The sequence below is a fragment of the Rhipicephalus microplus genome, chromosome 2 (assembly GCF_043290135.1).
Source record: "Rhipicephalus microplus isolate Deutch F79 chromosome 2, USDA_Rmic, whole genome shotgun sequence".
NCBI classification, from domain to species: Eukaryota; Metazoa; Arthropoda; class Arachnida; order Ixodida; family Ixodidae; genus Rhipicephalus; species Rhipicephalus microplus.
The window spans coordinates 288,272,248-288,297,587 of NC_134701.1; the positions used below are offsets into that span (position 1 = coordinate 288,272,248).

A 25,340-nucleotide genomic window follows, 5' to 3' on the forward strand; every position below is an offset into this window, starting at 1 on the left:
GAAGCTCGGCCAACATCCTTGTGGCGTTATTCATAATGAAACGTCCCGCTCAGCGTCTTCACGAAAGGACCTTACGTACGGCCGTACGACTAATGAAGCTGGCGAAAGAAGCGCCGAATGAGCAACAAGTCTGCAGTCGCTAGCAGAGAGGCATCTTTCACACGCTTTCCTTCTGCAGGCCGCGAGGCCGCCGCTGCAACTTCACCCGATCTCCCCCGAGCTGCCGGAGTAGGCTCTACCGGAAATACGCGCTGTATACTTTTTTGCTTCACTCTCGCCCCGCTTGGGGCGCCACCTGCAACACTTTCGCTGATGCCGCCGTGGCGGACGGCTGGTGAAGTTTTCGTCTCTTGCTGATGTTTGTGGTGGCCCATTGAGTGCTGTCATCCGACAATACACTCATGATCTGCGGCTAAAAGGCACTCGGATCTGTGTTCGGTGTCGACTAGCAGTGGCGCGCTTCTGCGTGCGTGTTTTGAAGTGAAGTGTAGCGGCTTCAAACCGAAGTGTTGTGTGCGAAAGGTCATCCTCGTTTCCTCGTCGAAAAATTCGCCTGGCTTTTAACAGGTGGCGGCTGTATTAGGTTCACCTTCATGCGGATACACGTCTTCACGTCACCGTCACCAGCGTCACACGGTGAGTTGTCCTTCGTATGGCGTCGGCACATTCGCTCCCACCGCATGCCGGGCTCACCTGTTGCATCACTTTAAAAGGCAACCACCCTGGCCGGCTTCGTTCTGCGCGGCGCACGATTTGCATGTTGTAGGCGCACGTGGTTGTAGGCGCGGTGCCAAAACATCTCAGCCCTCTCACTCAAAAAAAAAAAAAAGGATAAAAGCGTGGAACGCGTGCCTCGTCTTCGTGGGCGGAGGTGTTTCTAGGAGAAGTTCGCCTGTTTGAGCGTGATCATTCCGTCCGGGAGCGCAGAGCGCTTAGTGCTTGCGGCGAGCAGCGCTTTGCATTCGAAAACGGTCGCACAGGATGTGATATCTGTGCCTGTGGTATAGCCTCTGGTGCAGTCTGGGCGGTGCCTGTAACGATCGCGCAAAATAACATAAGCGTGAAGGCGGCAGAGCTTTGGTCGCTCTCCGTGATTTCGTAGGCGTTGGAAGAGAGGTTCTGGTCTTTTCTAGGCGGGTTTCTTATCTTTACATTTTGAGTTTAAAGGATGTATTATGTCTGCAACATATTTGCCTTAGTGAGGGACACGCTTAGAAGGAAATACTGTGCGTCTGGTAGCATTAATTGAACAAAATCTAGCAACGCGTTCTCATCGATGAGTATTGTTAGGACCGGCGCCAGGTCTGACAATGGATCGGCGTTCCTTTTGATGTTCCTTTTGAGTCGCCAAACGGGTGGGCAGCCGGTGTCCGCCATGTATTGTTCCCACCTGGCCGGAGGGTGCGGCGTCCTGCCGCCGCGGCGCCGTGAGCAGTTCGGGAGACCACCGGTGCAGCTTCTTCTTTGGAAGATGACGGCGGCGGCGGCGGCCGGGAATCGTCCCGCTAATTGAACGAGTCGTTCGGCACCCTTTGAAGCTTGTTTACGGCGGCCCTTTCGATGGATGCAGTCATCAACTCCAGACCCCTCGCCCAGCGACACACCTTGACGGGGGGGGAGCCGCGTTCGTGCCACATGGCCGTGCGGTGACCACGCTTCAGTTTTGAACGTTCGCGTGGACCGTGCGTGCTCGTCACCCTCGCGGGTAATGTGTGGTCCGTGATTGGACGGTGCCATCTGTACGCGGTCCCCGATCTAGGGATCTGGGGAGGACAGACCCTTTATAATGAGCCCCCACGGCTCATTCGGGGCTTTTTCGAGTGGAGAACTCGCCATGTACGAAGAACGCCACTATATATCTAAACTTTCTTATTGACCTCTCTCTAATGTAAATAAACGTCTGTTCTCTGTTTTCCCATATAAGCATTGCTTCTCGCTATAAGGGACGAGTCCGATGGGAGCCAGCTACCAACGACGAGACCCACAGGACCCAGACCACAACAACTGGATGGCAGCGGTGGGATCGAGCTCATCGACCAGGAGGCAATGCTGAGACCTGCTGTCTGGAGGACCTAGAGTCGGACAAAACTGCTTCGTGGCATCTCTGACAACACGGGAAGGAACGCGTCCGAATTCATGACTGCATAGGGTGAGTGCACTGCTTTTCTTTGCTGAGATATCACCAGGCTTTGCGTAGGATTGTAAACAAAGCAGTGATTTGGTAACGGTTGACGGAAGTATTGATAGTACGTCAAAGTTGTTTAGTTAAAAGAGTTAGCAGCACCAAGGACCGCCATGAATTTGAAGGGACTAAAAAAGCCAGAGTTGTTAGAGTTGGCCCGAGAGCTGGGCCAGGTAATTGCCGAGACGAAAAGAAAGCAGGAGATCATTGACGCCATCGAGAAGATCGGGGCAGATGACGATGAGCTGAGCGAATGCTTGGAGGCTATTACGCAAAGGAAAGAGGAGCAGAGGCTCCGTGAGGAAAAAGAGGAGCAGAGGCTCCGGGAGGAAAAAGAGGAACAGAGACGTCGTGAGGAGAAAGAGGAAAGAGAACGTATCGATCGTATGGAAATGAAACGCCTAGAAATTGAACTAGCAAAGGCTCAATCAATGAACGGAGCTAGCGCAGTGGCACGAGAAAGAGAGCGCCGAATGACAGATTTGATGCCATCCTACGCGGTAGGAGGGGACATGGGTCTTTTTCTGGTGCACTTTGAGCGCACGTGCGAGAGGGAAAATTTTGCTAAAAACACGTGGCCCCAGCGCTTGCTTACGCTGCTGCCGTGTGAAGTAGCTGACATTATAGCCCGTATGGGTAAAGAAGACGCAGACGACTATGACAGAGTCAAAGCGAGTCTGCTCAAAAAGTACAGACTGTCAGCGGAGGCGTTCAGGCGAAAATTTCGTGAGATCGAGAAAGCCAAAGACGAGTCATACCCAGAGTTTGCGTACACCTTAAAGGTAAATCTGGAGGAATGGCTTAGAGAGGAGGGTGCGCTTGGCGACGCGGAAAAGACTCTGCAGTGTTTTGCGTTGGAACAATTCTTTCGGCGTCTACCTGAAAACATTAGGTACTGGGTTCAGGATAGACAAGGAGTAGATACTATCACGAGAGCGGCAGAGCTCGCAGAGGAGTACGTAAATCGCCGTGCCCTCGAAGGCAAGGATGTCCCTAGGAGGGAGATTAGTAAATATCGGGCCGACAAGCCTCCGCGATGGACAAAGTCGGGTCGGTATATGCCGAAGGAGGGTTTAGACTCCAAAGGAAGCGGTGATGAGAAAAACAAGAGAAAGGAAGAAGCACCCGAGAAAAGGGCGGAAGGGCAACAGAAAAAGGCGTTCGAGGCCAAGAAGCCGATAGTTTGCTATAACTGCCAACAGACGGGGCATATTTCTTTGGGTTGTAAGAACCCGAAAGTTGTGTTAATGTCACTCTGTAGTAATGACGAAAACATGAAATTGCTAGAACCATACATCCGAGACCTAGTCGTGAATGGCCAACCGTGCCGCGTGCTCCGCGATTCGGCCGCCACTATGGATGTAGTGCACCCGTCCTATGTCGAGGAGAGTCAGTTTACAGGAGAATGCGCGTGGATAAGACAAGCAGTAGAGACAAACAGTGCCTGTCTCCCAGTAGCAAGAGTCCGCATCGAAGGCCCTTTCGGTGTTCTAGACACTGAAGCTGCCGTTTCGGCACATCTCCCAGTGCAATACCCGTATTTGTTCTCAAATAAATCAGAGTACTTGCTGCGACAAAAAGGAATTGGGTTCAGTGAGGGTATCGTACAGGCCTTAACTCGATCCAAAGCAAGGGAGCTCGCCGCTCAGACAGTTTGTAAAGATCCGGTGGCAGACGAAACAGCTTCAGCGGCAGAGCCTTCTTTACCTGGCACGAAACTGGACCGCCCTATAATGGAGCCTCAAAACACAATATCTAAAGAAAGATGTAAGAAACCGGATGAATCCGAGGCATCTCGAGAAGTAGAATGCACTATAAAGCTGTTAAATGTAAGTCCTACAGAACTGATAGTGGAACAGGAAAATGACTCCACTCTCCGTAACTTAACGCCAGACGCGAAGGAAGGGGTGGCTAAGCAAAACATTCAGTTCACCAAGAAGGGGGGCGTCTTGTACAGAAAGTACACAAGTCGAAAAGGAGTTCGGTTTAATCAGCTAGTCGTACCGTATCCTTTCCGCAAGGAGCTGCTGCACCTGGTCCACGGAGGTTTGTGGTCAGGGCATCTCGGCATCAAAAAAACAAAAGAATGTTTGTTACGGGAGTTTTACTGGCCCGGCTGCTTTCGGGAGGTGGAGGCATTTGTAAGAAGCTGCGACACGTGCCAACGCGTTGGCAAGCCAGGGGATAAGGCTAAAGCACCTATGAAGCTGGTCCCCATTATCACAGAACCGTTTCGCAGGCTAGTTATAGACACAGTGGGTCCACTTCCTGTAACGCAGTCCGGGTACCGGCACATACTCACAGTGCTCTGCCCGGCCACGAAATTCCCGGAAGCAGTACCGTTAAAGGAGCTCAGCTCGGAGGAGGTAGTTAAAGCGCTTTTATCTATCTTTGCACGTGTAGGCTTCCCCGCAGAAATTCAGTCCGACCAGGGATCTGTTTTTACAAGTGCACTAACCTCGACATTTCTAGAAAAGTGTGGCGTTAAAATCATCCACAGTTCAGTGTACCACCCTCAGTCAAATGCTGTAGAAAAGGTACATTCAGTCATGAAACGGCTGCTACGCGCCCTTTGTTATGAGCAAAAAGAGGATTGGGAGGCTTGCTTGCCCGCAGCTATGTTCGCGCTTCGGATCGCTCCTCACGAATCAACAGGGTTTTCGCCTGCGGAGCTTGTTTACGGACGTGCTCTTCGCTCCCCACTTCGCATTGTTCGAGAATCTTGGGAGGGCCGGGCGGACGACCCTTCGGTAGTAGCATACGTGCTTGAGCTGTTAGACCGACTTCACGCAGCTCAAGAACTAGCGGAGCAGGAAATGCGCAGAGCTCAAAACAACGCTAAGCGCTATTATGACAAGACAGCCCGGACGCGAAGCTTTCGAGTAGGGGAAAAAGTGATGATACTGAAACCCTCACTGAAGAATAAACTTCAGGTCCAGTGGGAGGGACCTGTTGAGGTAGTTCAGAAATTGTCAGACACAAATTACTTGGTTACTGGACTGGGAAGGCGTAAAACGCAACAGGTGTACCACACTAATCTGCTCAAACCGTACCAGCAGAGGCATGCCGTTGTAAACATGTCGCTCAATCAACCGGAAGAAATGCCTATTGATTTCCCGGAGTTAACAACAGAAAACAAAGACATTGGCGAGACTATTAGTAACCTGGTAGAGCAGGCGGAGTTGGAGCCAGATCAAAAAGCGGAACTGAAGGAACTATTGTTTGACTTTAAAGAAACATTTTCAGACACACCTGGCAGAACCAAAGCCCTAGTTCATGATATTGAGCTGACATCTTCGGAACCAATTCGTTCTAAAGCTTACCGCGTTTCCCCGAGGCAACGGGAAATAATGGCCGCGGAGATAAACCGAATGCTCGAGCTAGGAGTGATCGAGCCAGGAGAGAGTGATTACACCTCGCCTCTGATCTTGGTTGAGGTCCCAGGGAAAGAGCCGCGACCGTGTATTGACTATCGGAGGCTCAACTCGATTACAAAGGACCAAACTTATCCAATTCCGCATATTGAGGAAAGGCTTGAGCAAGTCAGCAGTGCCAATTTCATCTCGACTTTGGATTTAGTCAGGGGATACTGGCAGGTGCCTCTAACTGAAAGGGCTAGTAGGCTTGCGGCGTTTATTTCCCCGATGGGAACATTTCGGCCGAAGGTCCTTAGTTTTGGATTAAAGAATGCCCCTTATTGCTTTTCTGGCCTAATGGACAAAGTGTTACAGGGTATGGAGGACTTTGCCCTCCCGTACCTAGATGATATTGCTATTTTTTCTTCTTCCTGGATAGACCACATGAAACACTTGCGAGCTGTGCTATGTCGTCTGCGTGAGGCCGGCTTAACAGTGAAGGTTGCGAAATGCCAATTGGGGCGCGCTGAGGTAGCTTATCTAGGGCATGTAATAGGCCAAGGCTACCGCCGGCCGTCAGAAGTAAAGCTGGCCGCAATAGACAACTTTCCCCAACCACGAACCAAGAAAGACATTCGGTCGTTTCTTGGATTGGCCGGTTATTATCAAAGGTATATCCCGCGTTACTCTGACATTGCAAGTTCCTTGACAGACGCTCTTAGAAAGACTGAACCCCAGACCGTAAAATGGGATGGGGCCAAGGAACATGCATTTTCTACGCTAAAGAAGGCACTAAAAAGTCAGCCAGTGTTGAGCGCGCCTGACTACTCTAAGCCGTTCATTCTTCAGTGTGACGCCAGCGACCGGGGTATGGGTGTCGTGCTTTGTCAGAGGGGAGAGAACGACCAGGAACACCCTGTACTGTATGCCAGTAGAAAGCTTTCTGTTCGTGAGGAAGCATACAGTGCCTCAGAAAAGGAATGTGCCTGCGTTGTTTGGGCTGTGCAGAAGCTAGCTTGCTACATCGCCGGTTCTAGGTTCACAATAGAGACTGACCACTGTCCCCTCACATGGCTACAGTCCATGTCATCGAAAAACGGCCGTCTTTTGCGCTGGAGCTTAGCTCTTCAACAATACACCTTTGATATCCATTACAAGAAGGGTAAACTCAACAGCAACGCAGATGGTCTGAGTCGTTGTCCCTAGTACCCCGAGGGCTTCAAAACGATTTTCTGCTTTCTATCCTCGATTTGAGGCCCACTAGTTTTCTGTATTTATCCAAACATGTGTCAAGTGTTTTGTTTAATGTCTTCAAAAGGGGCTGATGTGGTGTTGCGACTCGGCGGGGGCCACAGGAATAAAGTTGAGGTAGAAGGAAATGACTTCCACAGGTGAATCTAAGTCTGGTGATTCTGAGTAGGGAATTGCCGTGTGCTTGCTCGTGTGTGGGTGTGCTTTCGGCGCAGTTTCCGCAGTTCCTCATTGGTGGTGGGCGGAAAATATGGTGGAGAGGGGTCACCTCATCCCTGCGAGCAACGCCCTCTTGGTCAATGATCATCGGATCCAGTGTTCGGGACAAAAATAATAGAGGAAGAGCCGACAAGCTGCAATACAGATCCCGCTGCACAGTACCTGCTGGCCACTGCACCTCGGGATCTTCTTTCCCCGGCGGAGAGGCTGTTAGGACCGGCGCCAGGTCTGACAATGGATCGGCGTTCCTTTTGATGTTCCTTTTGAGTCGCCAAACGGGTGGGCAGCCGGTGTCCGCCATGTATTGTTCCCACCTGGCCGGAGGGTGCGGCGTCCTGCCGCCGCGGCGCCGTGAGCAGTTCGGGAGACCACCGGTGCAGCTTCTTCTTTGGAAGATGACGGCGGCGGCGGCGGCCGGGAATCGTCCCGCTAATTGAACGAGTCGTTCGGCACCCTTTGAAGCTTGTTTACGGCGGCCCTTTCGATGGATGCCGTCATCAACTCCAGACCCCTCGCCCAGCGACACACCTTGACGGGGGGGGAGCCGCGTTCGTGCCACATGGCCGTGCGGTGACCACGCTTCAGTTTTGAACGTTCGCGTGGACCGTGCGTGCTCGTCACCCTCGCGGGTAATGTGTGGTCCGTGATTGGACGGTGCCATCTGTACGCGGTCCCCGATCTAGGGATCTGGGGAGGACAGACCCTTTATAATGAGCCCCCACGGCTCATTCGGTGCTTTTTCGAGTGGAGAACTCGCCATGTACGAAGAACGCCACTATATATCTAAACTTTCTTATTGACCTCTCTCTAATGTAAATAAACGTCTGTTCTCTGTTTTCCCATATAAGCATTGCTTCTCGCTATAAGGGACGAGTCCGATGGGAGCCAGCTACCAACGACGAGACCCACAGGACCCAGACCACAACAGTATGCAGTTTCGTTTAGGCGAAAGGTTTCACACCATGGGCGATGTTCAGTAGAAGGGGCGGTTTGTACAGGTGGGTGTGTAGTGAATTGCTTATGCTGTGTCCACTTCGGAACAAAGGCTTCTCCTAATGACTTCTAGTCTACTCTGTCTTGAGCGAACTGATGACATTTTATGTCTGCGAACATTGTCACCGCCACAAATATCTTAACTGCCGCCCTCGGGAGCGTTTCCCATACCACGGTATCCGTTTTTTTCGCACTCACCGACCAATCGTCTATCTGTTATACTCATTACGTGGTCCGCTCGGGTCAACTTTTTTTTTTTTCTTTTAGTGGCAGTAAGCATGTCGGCTACCCATGCTTGTTCGCTGACCCATTTTCTTAGTATCACGTCTATCATGTTTTCGCTCCATCGAACCCCGAGTGTCTTCTCGAGGTCGTTTGTTATGATCGCCGAATTTGAGCTCCATATGCTGAAAAAAAATACAATGGTTGTACACTATGGGCAGGGGTAAGTGGCCGTCCATGAGTTCAGAATGCTTTCGCTATGTACTTCAGCCTTAATTCCCACGGCGTGACAGGGCACGCCTGCTTGTCTCTTCTTGTATATATAATTTTATGTATGTATTCATCTATGCCTCAGTAACCACCTTTGTTGTTTGAGTTATGCGTCTAGATAGGGGTGTGACACTCAGTCAGGTATTCGTGCCTTTTTGTCACCGTCTTAAACATGACAAATGTACACTTGTTATTTGCCGTTGTCTGAAATAAATTATCTTATCTTAAATGATTATATATATTTACTGGAGAGGTTAGGGTGTGGTTGACTCATGAGCAGCCGGTTTGCCGTGTTTGCCATTTTCCATCATCCGTTGCACTTCGGAAGTACTCCATCGGAAACACAACGTGAGCGCCGACGCGAAGTGCGCTCCCCGATGTCGGCGAAGCGCTGCAGCGTTCGTGCGTCGCGCCACCTTTCGGCGGAATGGTCTTTCCCGTTATTCAAGGCAGTGTCGCGTGCCGGCCTTCGAGCTCTTACGGGCACGCGCGCATTAAGTAGATGGCCGCGAGTTTGCAACAGGGCACTGCTGTCGTTGCGTGTATCTAGTAATCAAAGACCCCCCCTGCGTGCCTCATAAAGAAGTCGGTTGTTCAAGCTCGTGAAAGCCAAGAAATCAATAAACATCTCCAGCGGCTATGAGTGCGAATGCCGGAATTTTATAAAGCTTGCTTGCTTGCTGTATCACTAGTTAGGTGCCTATTTTAATCACTATACTTTATCACTACACATGTGTCACTTTTAACGTAGGGAGCTGGGGAATGAATAATAATTAGTGCCCCGAATCGTTCCGTAAAATGACGGAAAGACACTGTTAGAAAAGCAATTTTCTTTCCCCTATATGCGTTCAATCGTTGTCTCGCCGATTCAGTGTATTTGAGTAAGCAGTAGCCGTGCTTTTTTGTCAAGGGAATTTTTATATTTAGGGTTCATTACTTGCACTGTCCTTCTGAATATAAGGCAACCGTACATTAGGTCGGGGCTAATTGCTTTCTAGGCAAGCCGCGACGTATAGATGCACTTAACAATTACTTTCAGTGAGGACAATACAGTAACAGTTTGTGCATATATACGCACCCGTTTACGGGCAGCTATTTGCTGAGATATTGTCATTGGCATATTCCAATGCTTGTCAAGGTATTCAGCATATTATAGAGCATAGCTCTATAGGCGCCCGTTTCTGAGCTGAGCGGTGTCGCCGTTGGTGGCGCAACCGCCGATAGACACGAAAAAAAAATAATGGAACGAGAACACAACAAGCCAGGATGGAATGGCATAGAAAACCGGGTCCTCTGCGTGGAAGTCGGGTATTCTACCACACAGCCACGTTGGTGCTTGAAACTCGTTCCTTGTGTGTGCAAGGACACTATACATGCGCCAAGTCGGGCGAGGAATCGCGTTATCCTATGTAATGTAGCGTGGCAAAAGACTTATGAAACAAGAGTTGTTGCAAATCGTGTAGAGGACGAGGAGCGGCATTATCATCATCGGGGATTATATAGAGCAGTGCATTTGCAATGAAGAAGGGGCCGACGGGTGGGCTTCGCCATGGGCACGGCGGTCCGTCCTTTTCTCTACATTTTGGTGCCGTGAAACCCGGGAGGAAGGACCTTCGGAGGTGAGACGGGGCGGCCTTCACGAATTTCGACCGCAGTCGTAGCCTCGAGGACTTTTGTGAAGCCGCCATTGGTTGAAGCTGACGTGCGAAGCCTAACCGTTCCCGCGAACCAGATCAAGAAGCATGACACCTCGACATTGCTTGAGACTTCGTGCTGCGAAGCGTTTGTGACGGACACCACGTTGACTGCGACTTCACCTAGCGACGTGACCGGCCAGTGATTTCTCACGTTTCGTGGATAATGGAGAACGGACTGTATGATGGAGGCCCTGTTCGCAAGGCGGAATGAAGTGCGCAAGGCCGTCACAGAAGCCATCGCCAACATTGAACGTCTAGTACAAGTGGATCGTCCGTCAGTAAGTGAGTTACGATGTATTCATCGAATTTCGATGAGCGTTACAAGTTGCTTAAAGTAATCGACAAGGAAGTAGAAGACGCAGTTCACATCGATCGCCTGGAAGCAGAGATGGACCAGGAAGCAGAGCTTTATGAACAGCAAATCATTCTAGCCAAGGTCAGAGGGGGACATAAGATAGCGGACTTATTAAATGCTCGACAATCTCGCTTGGAGGCCATGAGACAAAGGATTTGGACAGCAGTACAAGCTAACGTGCACTCTTCATCTGTGGCGCCGCCATCTAGCCTTTGCTTCTTCAGCAGCAAAATGTTGAGGTAAGGACGAGCCGCCGTGCCCATGGCGAAGCCCACCCGTCGACATCTTCTTTATTGCAAATGCACTGCTCTAATCCCCGATGATGATAATGCCGCTCCTCGTCCTCTGCACAGTTTGCAACACGAGTCATCACAGAAGGCTTATTGCGCAACGAATATGTAAATGTTTGTCTTACACTGCAAAGTGCATCGTCATCTGTGATATGCAACAACTACAAACGGTGCTCATCACACGTGTAGCGGGTACTTCGCTTATCCCCAGAAAGACGAATAGTGGATGCTGTCTTCCTTCACAAAAATTGTGATTTATGGCGTAGTCGATACATTGCCGAAAGCCAGAACTTCTAACACAGTTGACCTTGCCTCAACACGAAGCTGGGCCCAGAATTCGCAGTGCCGTAATAGTCGGTGAATTTTATTAATTTTTTGAATTACATTCCTGCTATCTCCATATCGCTACTTCTGAAACTGTTTGCAGACATGCCATGCCTTAGAGACCCGGCCCATTATTTCGGTGCCTTGCGTTTCATCGTTACGCGTGCAAAATGGCCCTCGCGTGGCCTGTCTGAATGAAATTTGTTTCATGTAATAACGATATCCAAGTACAGCATCTATTGACTTGGTAAGAACTGCCGGGGACTTTTTCCTGATGTCCGCTGAATTTGGTGCCATTTTGTGCCACTTGAAACAATGTACAGGTACAGCTATGAAACGATAACACGACACAATCGCTGAACTGAATGATTTTTATTCCCTCGTTAATGCATTTGATAGACGCTTCGCCAATAAAATATACGGAATGAACAAAGATCGGGTCAGTGACGCCAACTGACGTGATTTGGTGAAGTTAGGGCTTAATGATGCAAAATTTTGCGTTGGCTTATGCTCACTGAAGCGAGCGAACAAAAATATCGTTATCCGGCATTGTGCTGTACGATTGGCGTGTTCTTCCCCCCTACCTACCCCACTTTTCTTTTTGTTTTAAATGCGAACTTGTATTATTGCAAACTTCGCCGACTTTGACGGTATCTCATCACTATCAGCGTACAAAAAGAAAAAAAAAACACAAGAAAGCGCACGATGCCTTCTTGTGTCGTGCACTTTCTCGATTGATTGATTTGTGGGGTTTTAGCGTCCCAAAACCATCATATGATTATGAGAGACGCCGTAGTGTATGGCTTCGGAAATTTTGATCACCTGGGGTTCTTTAACGTGCACCCAAATCTGAGCACACGGGCCTACAACATTTCCGCCTCTACCGGAAATGCAGCCGCCTCAGCGGGGATTAGATCCCGCAACCTACGGGTCAGCAGCCGAGTACCTTAACCACTAGACCATTGCAGCCGGTCCGTGCACTTTCTCTTGTTTTTTTGTTATTTTTGTGTGCCGATCGTGATGAGTATGATCCAACAAGCCCAACTTACTACCTTGAGGCTATCTATCTGTTCATCTGTCTATCTAGCCGCCTACAACTTTTAGCTCTCGTTGCCGTTTCGATAATGGCATATATACTAAAATTGGTATGGTTGAATTGATGGATATGTGGGGTTTAACTTCCCAAAACCACCATAGGGTATCCAGGCAAAGCGAAAACTAAAAAGGTTGCGTGTGGCTGCGAAAAACCATAAGTGTAAAGCATCCATCGAACAGCAGCTGCAGTGCGCAAAGTCAGAGTTTAAGCAAAAACCAGAGAGTGCCAGACAATACTACTTTAGTGTTATGATTCCAAGCTTTATTAAAAGCACTCCAAACAAAATTTCGAGATACCTTCGTGCCACCATTAACACAGAGTCGCACACGGGTCCAGGGAAAAGAGCGGGAAAGGCTAACAAATACAACGATTTTTTCCAGTCGCTGTTAACAACTGATAAGGGCATTGTTCCTTCAGCATTATCTCGCGATTCACTAAGCATCGATCACCTAAAGGTCACAGATGCAGGAATACTTAGTTTAGTTCTTAACTTAGATCCTAAAAAATCCAGTGGTCCAGACGATATTCCTAACGAGTTCCTTAAAAGGTACGCGGGATTGTGTAGCAAGTTTCTTGGGTTAATCTTTCGAAAGTCGCTTACCTCATCACAGCTGCCAGATGACTGTAAATACCTACTCATAAATCAGGAGAAAAGCCGTTGGTTTCAAATTACCGGCCCATGTCCCTCACTACCATTTCATGTAAGCTACTAGAGCATATCATCTTAAAACACGTAACTGTTTTTTTTTCGAGAAAACAAAGTTTTTGTATTCTAGCCAACACGGGTTTCGTAGTGGCCTGTCCGCCGTTACACAGCTAACCGACGTAGTTCATGATCTAGTTTTTACCTTAAGTAATCGCGGCCAAACAGTTATAATTTTACTTGATTTATCTAAAGCTTTTGATTGTGTACGTCACAGAAAATGACTCATAAGGTTGAAAAGCGCTATAGGAGAGGGGTTACTGTTTTCTTGGATAAAACATCTTCTAACAGATCGCTCTCAGTTCATGCTGTATGAAGGTCACACGTCCAATATAGCCCCGTAACTTCTGGGGTCCCTCAAGGTTCCGTCTTGGGACCGCTATTACTTTTAATTTTTGTAAATGACATCGGAACAGATGTTGACTGTAATATCAAGCTGCTTGCAGACGACTGCTTCACGGACCACATTAACCTCAACGAATATCTAACCAAGCTAGTGGATTGGTTCGCTAAGTGGCGAATGTCTATTAATGTTAAAAAATCTGCAGCTATGACGGTAACACGTAAACAGGATTCATCACAATTCATTTACACCATTGATGGTTAAACGCTGACTAATGTTGTGCACCATAAGTACCTGGGCATTACATTAGCATCTGACCTGAGATTGGACACACGCATAGCTAACGTCACTGCGGCCGCACTTCGTAAACTTTTCTACCTAAAAAGACGACTGAGAATTGCACCAGCACCTGCAAAACTCTTGGCTTACACCATGTTCGTAAGACCGGTATTAGAATATGCCAGCACAGTTTGGTTTCCTTACTCACTAAAAGATATTGGTAAATTAGAGGCAGTGCAACGCAAAGCCATACGGCTTGTACACAAGTTCAAACGTACATATTCTCCCACTAAGCTTCTCGCTTCTTCTGGCATTGATAAACTAACTACTAGGGCAAAAGAGGTGTACCCGAAGTTCCTGTACCAGTTGCTACATGGCCACTGCAAGGTAGACGTGTCTAAGTACGTCACACTTTCACAGTCGCGCCCTACTCGTTATCAGCACAAGTATAGTCTGCAAGAATATTCCTCAAATAGAGGAATTTTTGGGAACTCGTTTTTCCCACTAACAATACGCAAATGGAATATATTGAATAGAAGCCCCGCTTCTGTGGTCTAGTGGCTAAGGTACTCGGCTGCTGACCTTCTGTCCGCTCCCTTCTGTCCTCCCTTCTGTCCCTTCCCTTGTCCTATGATTCTAAACGCGCTACGTCGATTAATTATGTCTTACCAACATGCCCAACATTATACGCTGACCCGCATGTCGCGGGATCGAATCCCGGCTGCGGCGGCTGCATTTCCGATGGAGGTGGAAATGTTGTGGGCCCGTGTGCTCAGATTTGGGTGCACGTTAAAGAACCCCAGGTGGTCTAAATTTCCGGAGCCCTCCACTACGGCGTCTCTCATAATCATATGGTGGTTTTGGGACGTTAAACCCCACATATCAATCAATCATATCAATCAATGATTGTGTCGTCAGCTCGGCTCTGTAATTGAGTGATTGCGAGCCAGAGCCGACTTCGCATTTGAGCGTAGTATAGCCCTGTAATATTTGTAGCGTGTCGGCGTCAAAACAGACAGAATGAAACAGCTCAAATACGTGCAATATTCGTATAATCTCTGACGTCAGATAGTCATTATCAAAGTTCCTTTCCTGGTCTAAAATTCCAGCAGCAATATTCAATATAAAATATTGGTGTTCGGATGAGTGGGACTTGGCCTATGCAAACTGATGCATTCCATCGATTCCTGTTTCGTGCTATGTGTGAGACATTTCGGCACTTGTAGTATACGGAATCTTCTTTATGTCAAATGCCGTTGTCTGCAGTTTACGGTCAGTGCTCGCGAGCGTCTTTCCTCCTCGTCCGCTGGCGCGATTAGCGTGCGGCAGCGGGTAAACGGCGCTCTCGTCTTGTCGGGCCACTTTAGCGGTCGCACCGCAAAACTGCTTGAACTCGCCTGAAAGGTCACGGACACGTCGTCACTCCGGTAAAGAGCCGCTTTCTCTCCCATTGGCCGCATTAAGGCTGCCATCGGCGTGCAGCGGTTTATGCGCAGAGCGCTGTGCGAAGGTGCTGTTCGGGCATGTCGAGATAAAATTCAATCGCTCTTCTTACTTTTGTTGCGCGTTTTTTTTTTCCCTCCGCAATTTTATGACGGGCCGATTTTGGGGTCTCCGAGTGGCGTTACCTCTGCGCGGGTTTCGTCACGCGGCGCAGCTGCGATCCAACTGGTGGCTGTCATTGACGCTGCTCGGGTCGCTTCTTTCTTATTTCTTTATTGCTGATAACAAGCATGTCGCTTTCCCCGTGGCTCCTCGAAACGAGCGAATTGTAGCTTTTTCCCGGGACGCTCTTTCGGCTGCCTTTTTTACAGCTCCGACGCGGCTGTCTCGCGTATCGGATAATCTACAATCTTCCTCGCCAAGTGCTCGAAGGAGACGAGATAAAAAAAAAAAAAGACGATGCTCGTGTCCTCGCTCGCTGTTTGAGTTTTTTACGAAGCTGCTGCACGGGTCTAGCCTTTCCTTTACACGTTTGCCATTGATGCCGTTCGGGCCAAGCCGGTCTAGCGTGCCCGACAAGGCGGCGCTAGCGTCCTCCAAACACACCATTGAGCCAACGAACAACACTCCCGCCTGCACTCAAATCGGTCGCGTATGTTGAAAGCGCGATGGCGGCTACACTGAGCTGTGAGCGGGCGGCGGCGTTCTGAAATCCGGCTGGAATGAATGAATGTCTGTCGCCTCCCACTTGTGAGGGTGAGAGGCGAGCAACCTTCCTTGGAGGCGACACATCTACGCACTGTAGCGCTCTCTACGGCACTGAGGAGATATCGTCATGCAGAGGCAGCTCTAAAAGACGTTGCTAGACTGAAAAGGTACGAACAGGACAACAGCGCTCGTCTTCTGTGTTTGTACCGCCTTCGTCTCCGTGTTTTAGCGCTGCTTCGAGGATGCTTTTGTATCAACTAGCTGAACTTGCTATCGTGCTGCAGGTGAAGGGCTGCGCAGCTACACCTATTCACGACGAGATCGGGCTATAGCTGGCAGCATCGTCCACGCGCAAGTGTGGATAAGCGGTCGGCGGCGCGTATACAAGTACACGCAGCGGTGCTTCGTTGCGTGCGGTCTGAGCCGATTGTCGGCAGATAAAATGCATTGACTACAGTTTACTGTTAATATCTACGCTCTTCTCTACTGAATCAGTGCGCGACTCCTATGAAACGCTAACATTACCCTCGAGTTAAGCGCGTTCTGCCTTTCATAAGGGTGCTCGCCCTGGGTGACTCTCTTCACGCTTTCGCACTAAATCACGCCTTTGCTGTGTTCTTTGTACGTGGTTAGCTTGTGTTCCGCCAGCTACGCACTGCTGTACCGTGACTGAACTACTTTTTCACATCTTTGTCATCTGCATACTACAAAAAAAAAAAAAGCCTGAGAAAGAAAGATCGCAGAAGGCCCGCATATCTGTGCGATTCATTCAGTACCACCGTTCGCACCTTATACGCGTATGATTCTTTTTCCTCAATCTGTTCACCATGAAATGTGGGACAGTCCATAAGTCTAATTAGGAAAGCTTAGTGGCTGATGGCGCTTTGAGCTACACTGCGTTTACCACCTGTACGCACGTGTTCTAGCACCAGTAAAAATCTTTTATAAGAGTTCAGTAGAAAGCTTTCATCGATGGCTTACGTGCATGACGGTGCTGCAGGAAAGGTTTGGCTAATGGAATAAGCATGTTTGGTTGTTTTTTTCAGACAAAAAGTACTACTGTCTTCCGTCGGCCACTAACAATGCCCCACAAACGCTGAAAACAATGTGAAAAGATGAAATTTCCAGTGAAATTATAAGACATTATATATAAAGAATGCCGTCTGAATTAATTTTCAACGTCAGGGCTCTTTAAAGCGTTTCTAAATCAAAGCACACGGTTGCGCACAGTAACTCTGTTTCGAATACAGTTTACGTACCGACGTGTCACAGTTTATGGGATAGTAATATTTCTATGTGGTGGTACTACGGCCGCATAAACACAATTAAGGCTCCTCGCGTGATCGTTAGCCCCGCCGCGGTGGTCTAGTGGCTAAGGCACTCGGCTGCTGACCCGCTGGGCGCGGGTTCGAATCCCGGCTGCGGCGGCTGCATTTCCGATGGAGGCGGAAATGTTGTAGGCCCGTGTGCTCAGATTTGGGTGCACGTTAAAGAACCCCAGGAGGTCTAAATTTCCGGAGCCCTCCACTACGGCGTCTCTCATGATTATATGGTGGTTTTGAGACGTTAAACCCCACATATCAATCAATCAATCAATCAATCGCGTGATCGTTAAGCTACAGTGTCGTAGTTGTACACCTACCAACAGCGCGCAATTGCATGACCTGGTAGAGTCTTTTTTTTTTACAACCGAGTCGCTATAAAACGCTGCGTTCACCCATAATTTAGTTGTCCTCGTGTTTGGGAGGAAGGCAAGAGCACTTTGCGACGTGCTAGAAACAGAATGCAGCACCCACTCTGAAATTATGCTGGCGAATGAGGGTACGATAATAAACAGGGCTCTGGAAGGTTGTACTTGCTAATCTTATTAAGCATTAGCAGCTGAGAAAGACCATATCCTTTCGTACGTCGTTTCAGACATACGTAAAAACAGTTACACTCGCGCTTACATGGCCGGACAAATCACAGTTTGATTACGTGCACGACGTACGCGCACATAGAAACACGACGTGGCTAGCAGCCGATACAAGGAGCAATCCACATTTCACCGTTTCGGCGAGTTGCCGCCAGACGGCGACTCTGCTCGATCTCGCGGCCAATAAAACTGCCACACTTCGCAGCTACACCATCCAGAATCGCGAAATGGATCGAGGCTTCTTGAGAAGTGTCCTATAAGTTGTGTATCTAGTAACAGTGTGTGTTTGAAGGCGGCCCCATATAATTGCAAATTCTTTTGAACGAGGATGAATGAGAGGCGGTAAAGTGGGTCAGAATAGCTTGTACTGTTGGCGGATCGTCGTGATATGCAATGAGTCTATCGTATGCGAGACGCTGGCCTCCCCTTGTCTGTCCGGTTCGTGAAACCTCGATCACGGGCCTGGCATGGCGCAGGAGCCTGAATGATTGTAACATCTGGCTGACTTGCGTGATAAATTCTGCCATTATTCCAATCGATGCACGGGTGCAGATTGAAAGTAATGAGGGACGAAAAAAAGACGGAATCCCCAAGATGAAGTCACGTGATGAGACACGCAACCTTGTATCACACGGGGGTGGCCCTGTTTGAGCTCCCGCGTCGCTTTCCTTTTCCCAAGGCCACAATAAGTCACCCATGGGGGCGGTACACATTTGAATGTAGTTCGCCGTTTTCCTTCGCTGGTGTGAAGCCGCGTAGGCTTTCCGCAGACTGACAGACAGCGTGTATGCTTTATTCAGATCCTGAGCTGCGACTCTCCAAAAACTGTTTTCACGGGGGAGGACTCACGCCGCTGCAAGACGCCCCCATGTGGCGACAAATAATATATATATGTCTATATATTATTTGCAAAGCATCTGTACTAATTGTAAAGCCACGTTGACGATCGAAGACTCTTTAGACTCTTCTTTATTGCCCGAGCCAGTCCCCACAACACAGGCCTAAGTGGTGATGATGAGTATATACAGATGAGAAGATGAAGCGCATGAAAATGCTCACAAATGCTCACACCCGACGAAATAGGGCCCAATGACAAATTCAGAGTTTTAATAATAATTGTCGGTGTTTGACGCCCCAAAACCACGACACTGAAGGACGCTGTATTAGGAAAGGCTCCTGAAATTTGGCTATTCGGGGTTCTAATACGCACAGGGCTTCCAGCATGTCGTCTTTATAAAAATGTGGCAGGGATTCGATCCCGGAACCTTCGGGTTAGCACTCGAGCGCCACGACCGCTATATACGCGTGGCGGAGGACAGATGCAGTGTTTCTGACTGTCGCTCAGTGGTCTGGTTGATTCTCGCCGAATATTGCGGTAAAGAGTGGAATATCCGCGCAAACACGACCTCACCAGATTGTCCAAAGGAGTGGGATGAGCTTTTAACGAGAGCGCCATTTCGGGGAAGTTGGTAATTCGTATATCTGCAGTGAGACTGTGCAACAAAAATGACGCGAACAAGACACACCTCTATCCTCCGGATCTCTTTTTTTTTTGTTGCGCACTCGTTGTACACGCTGATCAGGTCATCACTCATTTCTATGAGTATGTCAATGACGACGAACAGTCAGTTTGTTGTGTGCGGATGACAAAGCCGCGGGCAGCAGCGGTGGCCGAGTTCTCGGCGTCTGCTCGTTCGGCGCCACATACCTTCGCGAGGGTGCCCTGCCGCGGTGGTCTAGTGGCTAAGGTACTCGGCTGCTGACCCGCACGTCGCGGGTTCGAATCCCGGCTGCGGCGGCTGCATTTCCGATGGAGGCGGAAATGTTGTAGGCCCGTGTGCTCAGATTTGGGTGCACGGTAAAGAACCCCAGGTGGTCGAAATTTCTGGAGCCCTCCACTACGGCGTCTCTCATAATCATATGGTGGTTTTGGGACGTTAAACTCCACATATCAATCAAATCATCATTCGCGAGGCGGCATGATATGGGCGCTGCAGGAACGCCGCCACGACGACGGTGGCGTCGTTCGTGACGGTGTTTTTATTCGTCCCGGCTGAAACAACCTCGAGAATAAGCGGGACCCAACCCTGCCCGACTTCCTGCTAACACGGGCGGTGCTAAACTCGTTTGTCTCGTTTTCGGGATTAAAGAGAAGTAAATGGGAGCCATGCGGGGACCGCTTGCCGGGCAAATGCAGTTTCTGCGAGAATCCCAGCGCCGCCCCGGATTCGTTCTTAAAAGCGGCGTTTATTTTTATTATTATTTTTTTGCCTAGTCGACGTTCGCCGTCCTTGCCTGTAGCATGCTGGCTTCAGAATATGCGAGTGCTTCATCGTCGTGCTTGTGGTCGTTCTCGGCCAGCGGTGTTTCAAGGATGCTTATTAAAGTGCATTAAAGTGCAAAATAGTTAAAGGGCATTACAAGCTTGATGTTTCCAATATCATTTCCTTTTCTTCTGGGTACGCCACCCGCCAAAGGCATCAACGAACAATAACCCCTTTCTGGTCCCGAAATAACTGCTCCAAATATTATTCCTTTTTCCCTCGTACAGTAACTCAGTGGAATGGAATAACTAATAACCAAGTGATGGAGCCGTCCTTAAAGTTGTTTGCAGCGAATTTGACCTGATTGTTCACATCATGCCGTTCTATTTTTTGTTTGTTTGTTTGGTTTATGCATTCTTGAGTGCCAACATTGTGAAAATTATATCTGTAACCACCCTGCTAAAATCTCTGTAATAGAGATTGCAGTATGAATAAATAAATAAATGCTCTGCTTGAGTGCGCGAGGCATCCGACGTGGTATATCTTAGCGCGTTGGATATCGCGCTCTGCGTTTAGCGCGAGGGCGCGGGTTCGATTCCCGACCACAGCGGCCGCATTCCGCTGCAGTTGAAGTAATAATAACATCCGGTGAAGTACGCCAAAACCATGCTACGATTATGAGGCACGCCGTAATGGCGGGCTCCGGAAACTCTATGGTGTTACTTAGCCTGCGCTGGCATTGCACAGTACTCGGGCCTATAGCATCTCGCCTCCGTCGAAATGCTGCCGCTGCGTCCGGGATCGAACCAATGACTTTCGCGTCAGCAGCCGAGCGCCGTTACCGCACCACTGAGGCTCCTTGAAGGCAAAGTGAAAAAAAAAAAGAATAGTGCATACTTAGTAAGGTTTGCCTCGGGCTACAATGTTTGTCCGCGCAGGTCGCGGGATCTAATCCCGGCTGCATTTTCGACGGAGGCGAAAATGCTGTAGGCCCGTGTGCTCAGATTTGGGTGCACGTTAAAGAACCCCAGGTGGTCGGAATTTCCGGAGCCCTCCACTGTACAGCGTCTCTCATAACCGTATGATGGTTTTGGGACGTTTAACCCCACATATCATCAAAGTTAGTCTGGCGCATCTTATATCGCATCGCTGTACCTAAACTTCACACCGTATAAGCTTAAGAGTCTTAACGAGTGCGTACTATATAGTGCCGGTGCAGTTTGCTGCCGAAGCAAAGACATTTCGCGCTACTTACTTCACTTGTGTTTTGATCTCGATGCGTATAAATCATATTTTAATTTGTACGTTGTTCTTGGCTATTACGCACGTGATGCAAAGAATTATCTCGGGCCTGCACGAACACGTTGTGACTGTGTAACCCTACCAGCATTAGCGTCCGCAGGTTTCTACTTCGGGGGTGGGGGGTCGTCGCAGCGCCACCCTTCTTATTAATTCAGTATGAGCATACTTTGCCCTCCCCCCTTGTGCGTGCGCCTATGGTAACGCGTATATCAAGGCTACACGATAATATTGACAGTATCTGTATTGTCTTGATGCTGTGTAGTCACCCCAGTGCAACTAGGACCCTACAGTTGTGCTTTTCCATTGGCCGACATGCGGGGCATCGTTTCAATTCGGGTGGAAGTCAGGTGGGAATGAAAGTACGTGCCTGTATGAAACCCCGTTTTCGTTTCAGCCCTTGAATCGAGGCATTCATTCTTTGCGGGTGTGCTATTCGTTTTTCTTGCGCAGATGACGCGACAGAGCAGGCGAATAATGACGGGGCCAGTGCGTCCTAGTCGATGCAAATCCGCAGCGTCCTCAAATCCATTGTCGTGACTGAGCGTTCTGGGCGGATGGTTTCACTTTCAGCTCCGTGTACTAATTGGGCAGAAATATTTTCCAAGTTCGAACTCGCCACATTATTGCCATGCGTACTACTACTACTACTACTACTATTACTACTACTACTACTAATAATAATAATAGTAACAATAATAATTTTTATATAAAGTGTTAATGGAGAATATGAGGGAAAAAGAAGAAAACGACTAGCCGCTGGACTAAGTTCTCTCCCCCATTTACATCCGGCAGAAGTAGGAGTAATGTCATAACACATAATAAAAGGTAGCAATAACTGGCCCGAATCACACAGAATGCAAGCATATATATATAAGTTTGAGTAAAGAGGGAAAATGTTTATTGTGGCAGAAAAGCTTGGCGGTCGGCCTGAATTCATTTTTTGGCCTGCTACTCAGTGTTAGGAACGAGGATGGGGTGGAAAAGAAAGGAGAGAGAGAAGATGTCGATGATGAGGAACGTGGCGATGAAGCAAAACTTTGGATCAATTTATGTCTCTTGTAGAGCTCTGTCTCGTAAAAACGTGTTCAGCGCTTATAGAATACCGCGCTGATGACGATGTGGAAGTGGTTCCAACAGAACGTTTCTAGAAACTTGCTGCTTCGTACATTTCAACAAGATGGTGGCCATCGAATTTCTTTGCGCGATATATCGCAGGCAGACGTGCGAGGAAGGAAGGAATGAACAGGAGGGAAAGGAAAGGCAGGGATGTTAATCAGTTTAAGAGGACTGGTACGCTACCCTACAAAGGGAAAGGGTAGTTTTAACATGGAAAGCGGGAGAGGAGAGAGAAAGCACATAAAGTCGCACGAATTCACAGTCACCTTGGCACATGCACTTTACAATCGCTGTTGCAAGTCTGTTGCCTTCAGGAAATTGAGCACCGCCTTTGTCACCTTCACTCGTGATGTCCTCCCAGGCTGTGTTCATTTCTCCCGTGGGTGCCTCGTAAATTCATTTATTTATTTTCAAATACTGCAGCCCAATTCAAGGCTATTGCAGGAGTTGGGTACATAAATACAACGGCAAAGAATAACAACAATATCACAACACTTTCTTTACAGAACAAATATCGTCACCTCTTCAGCACAACCGGATGCAGCATGAGAAAATAAATATTAACATCACTCAAGTGACTCTAAAAAAGTCTGATATATTCATTTCGCGAACAGAACCAGGTAAATTGTTCGGGTAAGCAGTTGTCCTTGGGAAAAAAAAAACTGAATTTGAACATGTTAGTACGTGCGAAAAATGGCTTAGTGTTAAGATATGGGACCTCTTTTCGTTGGTAGAGCACTAGCATACACGACGTACTTGTCATTAGATAACCGGCATGACGAATGAGCGAAAGAATGCAATAGTTTCAATGCCCGATATCACGCCTAGTATACAATGGTGATAACTTCAAAGATTTCATTGTAGATGAAAGAGAAAACTTATAGTCATAGCGATGAAAAATTAAACGCACAGATTTCCTTTGTACAGATTCAATTTTATCTTCATCACACACTTTGTATGGATTCCATGCACACCAAGCGTATACCTTAATATAGGACGAATCGGTGTTTTGTACATCAGCCATTTGGTCAATTTCGGAGATGTAGCTGACGTACGTCTTAAGCGGCCTATTTTTTAATGCAATAGATGTAGTGCAGTCTATGTGGTGTGACCATTGCATGTTGTGAGTGAACATAACGCCAAGATATTTGTATGTCTGTTCCCGGGGAAATGTGCCGTTGTTCAAAGAGTATGCATGCTGCGATGAAAATGCGCAGTTCGTGAATGACAAAACTACGGTTCTTTGGGAGTTTATGCGCATCTGCCAATCCGAGCACCATGAACGAAAATACCTGAAAGAATCCTGAAGTGTGACGTGATCATTAGGAGAAGTGATTACCTGATAAAGTTTTCCGGAGCCCTCCACTACGGCGTCTCTCATAATCAAATGGTGGTTTTGGGACGTTAAACCCCACAAATCAATCAATCAATTACCTGATAAAGTGCACAGTCGTCTGCGAACTTGGGACCGAATGTTGCTTAGAAGATTATTTATAAAAAAACAACAGAGGCCCCAAAACGTGAGGTATACCACGGGGAAGCGCTGGTAGGATCTAAGCAGTGGGATTTACACACTATTTCGTCATCGGTATACTCAATCACCTCCGCTCCACTGCGTCTGCTGCCGCAAAGGAAACGTATGGAGGGGGGCTTTACGGTATACTGTAGGCGCTGACAAAGAAAAAAAAAAGAAAACGGGAGATGTTGCGATTGAACACATGTTGTGAGGATGCCCAATATACCAAGGTCACATGGCGGTCTCCTTGGAAGATCTGCGGGCGCGGTGGCCGGCCGCGCTGCAAAGCTCAGAACTCACGGACCAAACTTTGGGCCGTCTAGCGAGCCCTGGAAGCAGCGCGGGAGCAACAGCTCCAAGCGGCCATCTAGGCGGCCCCAGGCGCGGGCCTTCCATTCGCCGGATTTTCAATAAAGTTTTTTCATCATCGTCGCTGGGCCAGTGCAGGAGCCTTCAGGTCGCGAAGACGACAGCTGCTGGGGCATGCGTGAGCGAGCGCTGTGAGTCGACCCGTGACGTCAGCCTTGCTGTCACTGCAGCTGCTGCGTCGGTTCTGCTCGGCTGCTGCCCGCCCTGTGCACCGACTGGCCGGAAGAACCGGCGGAAGCGGTCACCACGCGTCGCTGCCTGCACGCTCTTTCTCCTCAGGCTCTATATATTATTACTCTATGCTTTGTCTTCAAAAGTTCAAAATAAAATGAACGTTGCTTGCAATGGACGAAGGCGCGTTCCATTCGGCGCAAATCGTCACGTGAACAGGTCTGTACAGATCCCCATCTTTGCTTCGTTCGCCACCGCGTGCTCCGGCGGATGCAAACAACAGGAGCGTTTACCGCTTGATGCATTACTGGCTGCCGCCGTGCGGCTCTTATCTGCATGAATGAAAGGGCCGGCGCAAAAAAAAAAAAATCGTCAAAAGGGTTTGCATGGACTCGCTGCTCCTTGTTTTTTTTCTCCGTGAGTGATGGCTCGTGTCAAAAAGTTGACACATCGCTGTATATTCTTCCGTTGAAACGTTGCTTATCGAAAGAAAATTTTATTGCTGGTGACACTTGTTGCGTTCTATCGCTGTGGGAATTTCAAGCGTGAAGCGCAAAGCGCTTTCTACGTGAAATGGTGCGTAACACGTGCTGACAGCCACCATATATGGGGTGCCTCGATTTTCGATCGCGTGACGTAGCGGTTGATGACACAGCGCTGCTAATCGACATTTGGGGCGCGCTTTCCAAGTCCAGCCACGGCCCCAATACGCCTCGTTTCTATATTCGATTTTGTCAATTGGAACCGATACCTTACCTCTAATTGATTGATTGATATGGGGGTTTAACGTCCCAAAACCACTATATAATTATGAGAGACGCCGTAGTGGAGGGCTCCGGAAATTTAAACCACCTGGGGATACCTTACCTCTATCCCTTCAAATAAACTTCGATATATATATATATATATATATATATATATATATATATATATATATATATATATATATATATATA

At 48.5% G+C, this 25,340-nt stretch overlaps 1 protein-coding gene across 1 annotated transcript in view; it reads left to right on the forward strand.

The window, feature by feature from the left end:
• Positions 1 to 298: 298 nt before the first annotated feature.
• Positions 299 to 25,340, forward strand: part of cv-c (RhoGTPase activating protein) — a 557,988-nt gene continuing 532,946 nt past the window's right edge. Inside the window, exon 1 of the mRNA XM_075882224.1 lies at positions 299 to 636. The gene's annotated coding sequence lies outside the window, so the exon portion shown is untranslated. The remainder of the gene's footprint in view (positions 637 to 25,340) is intronic.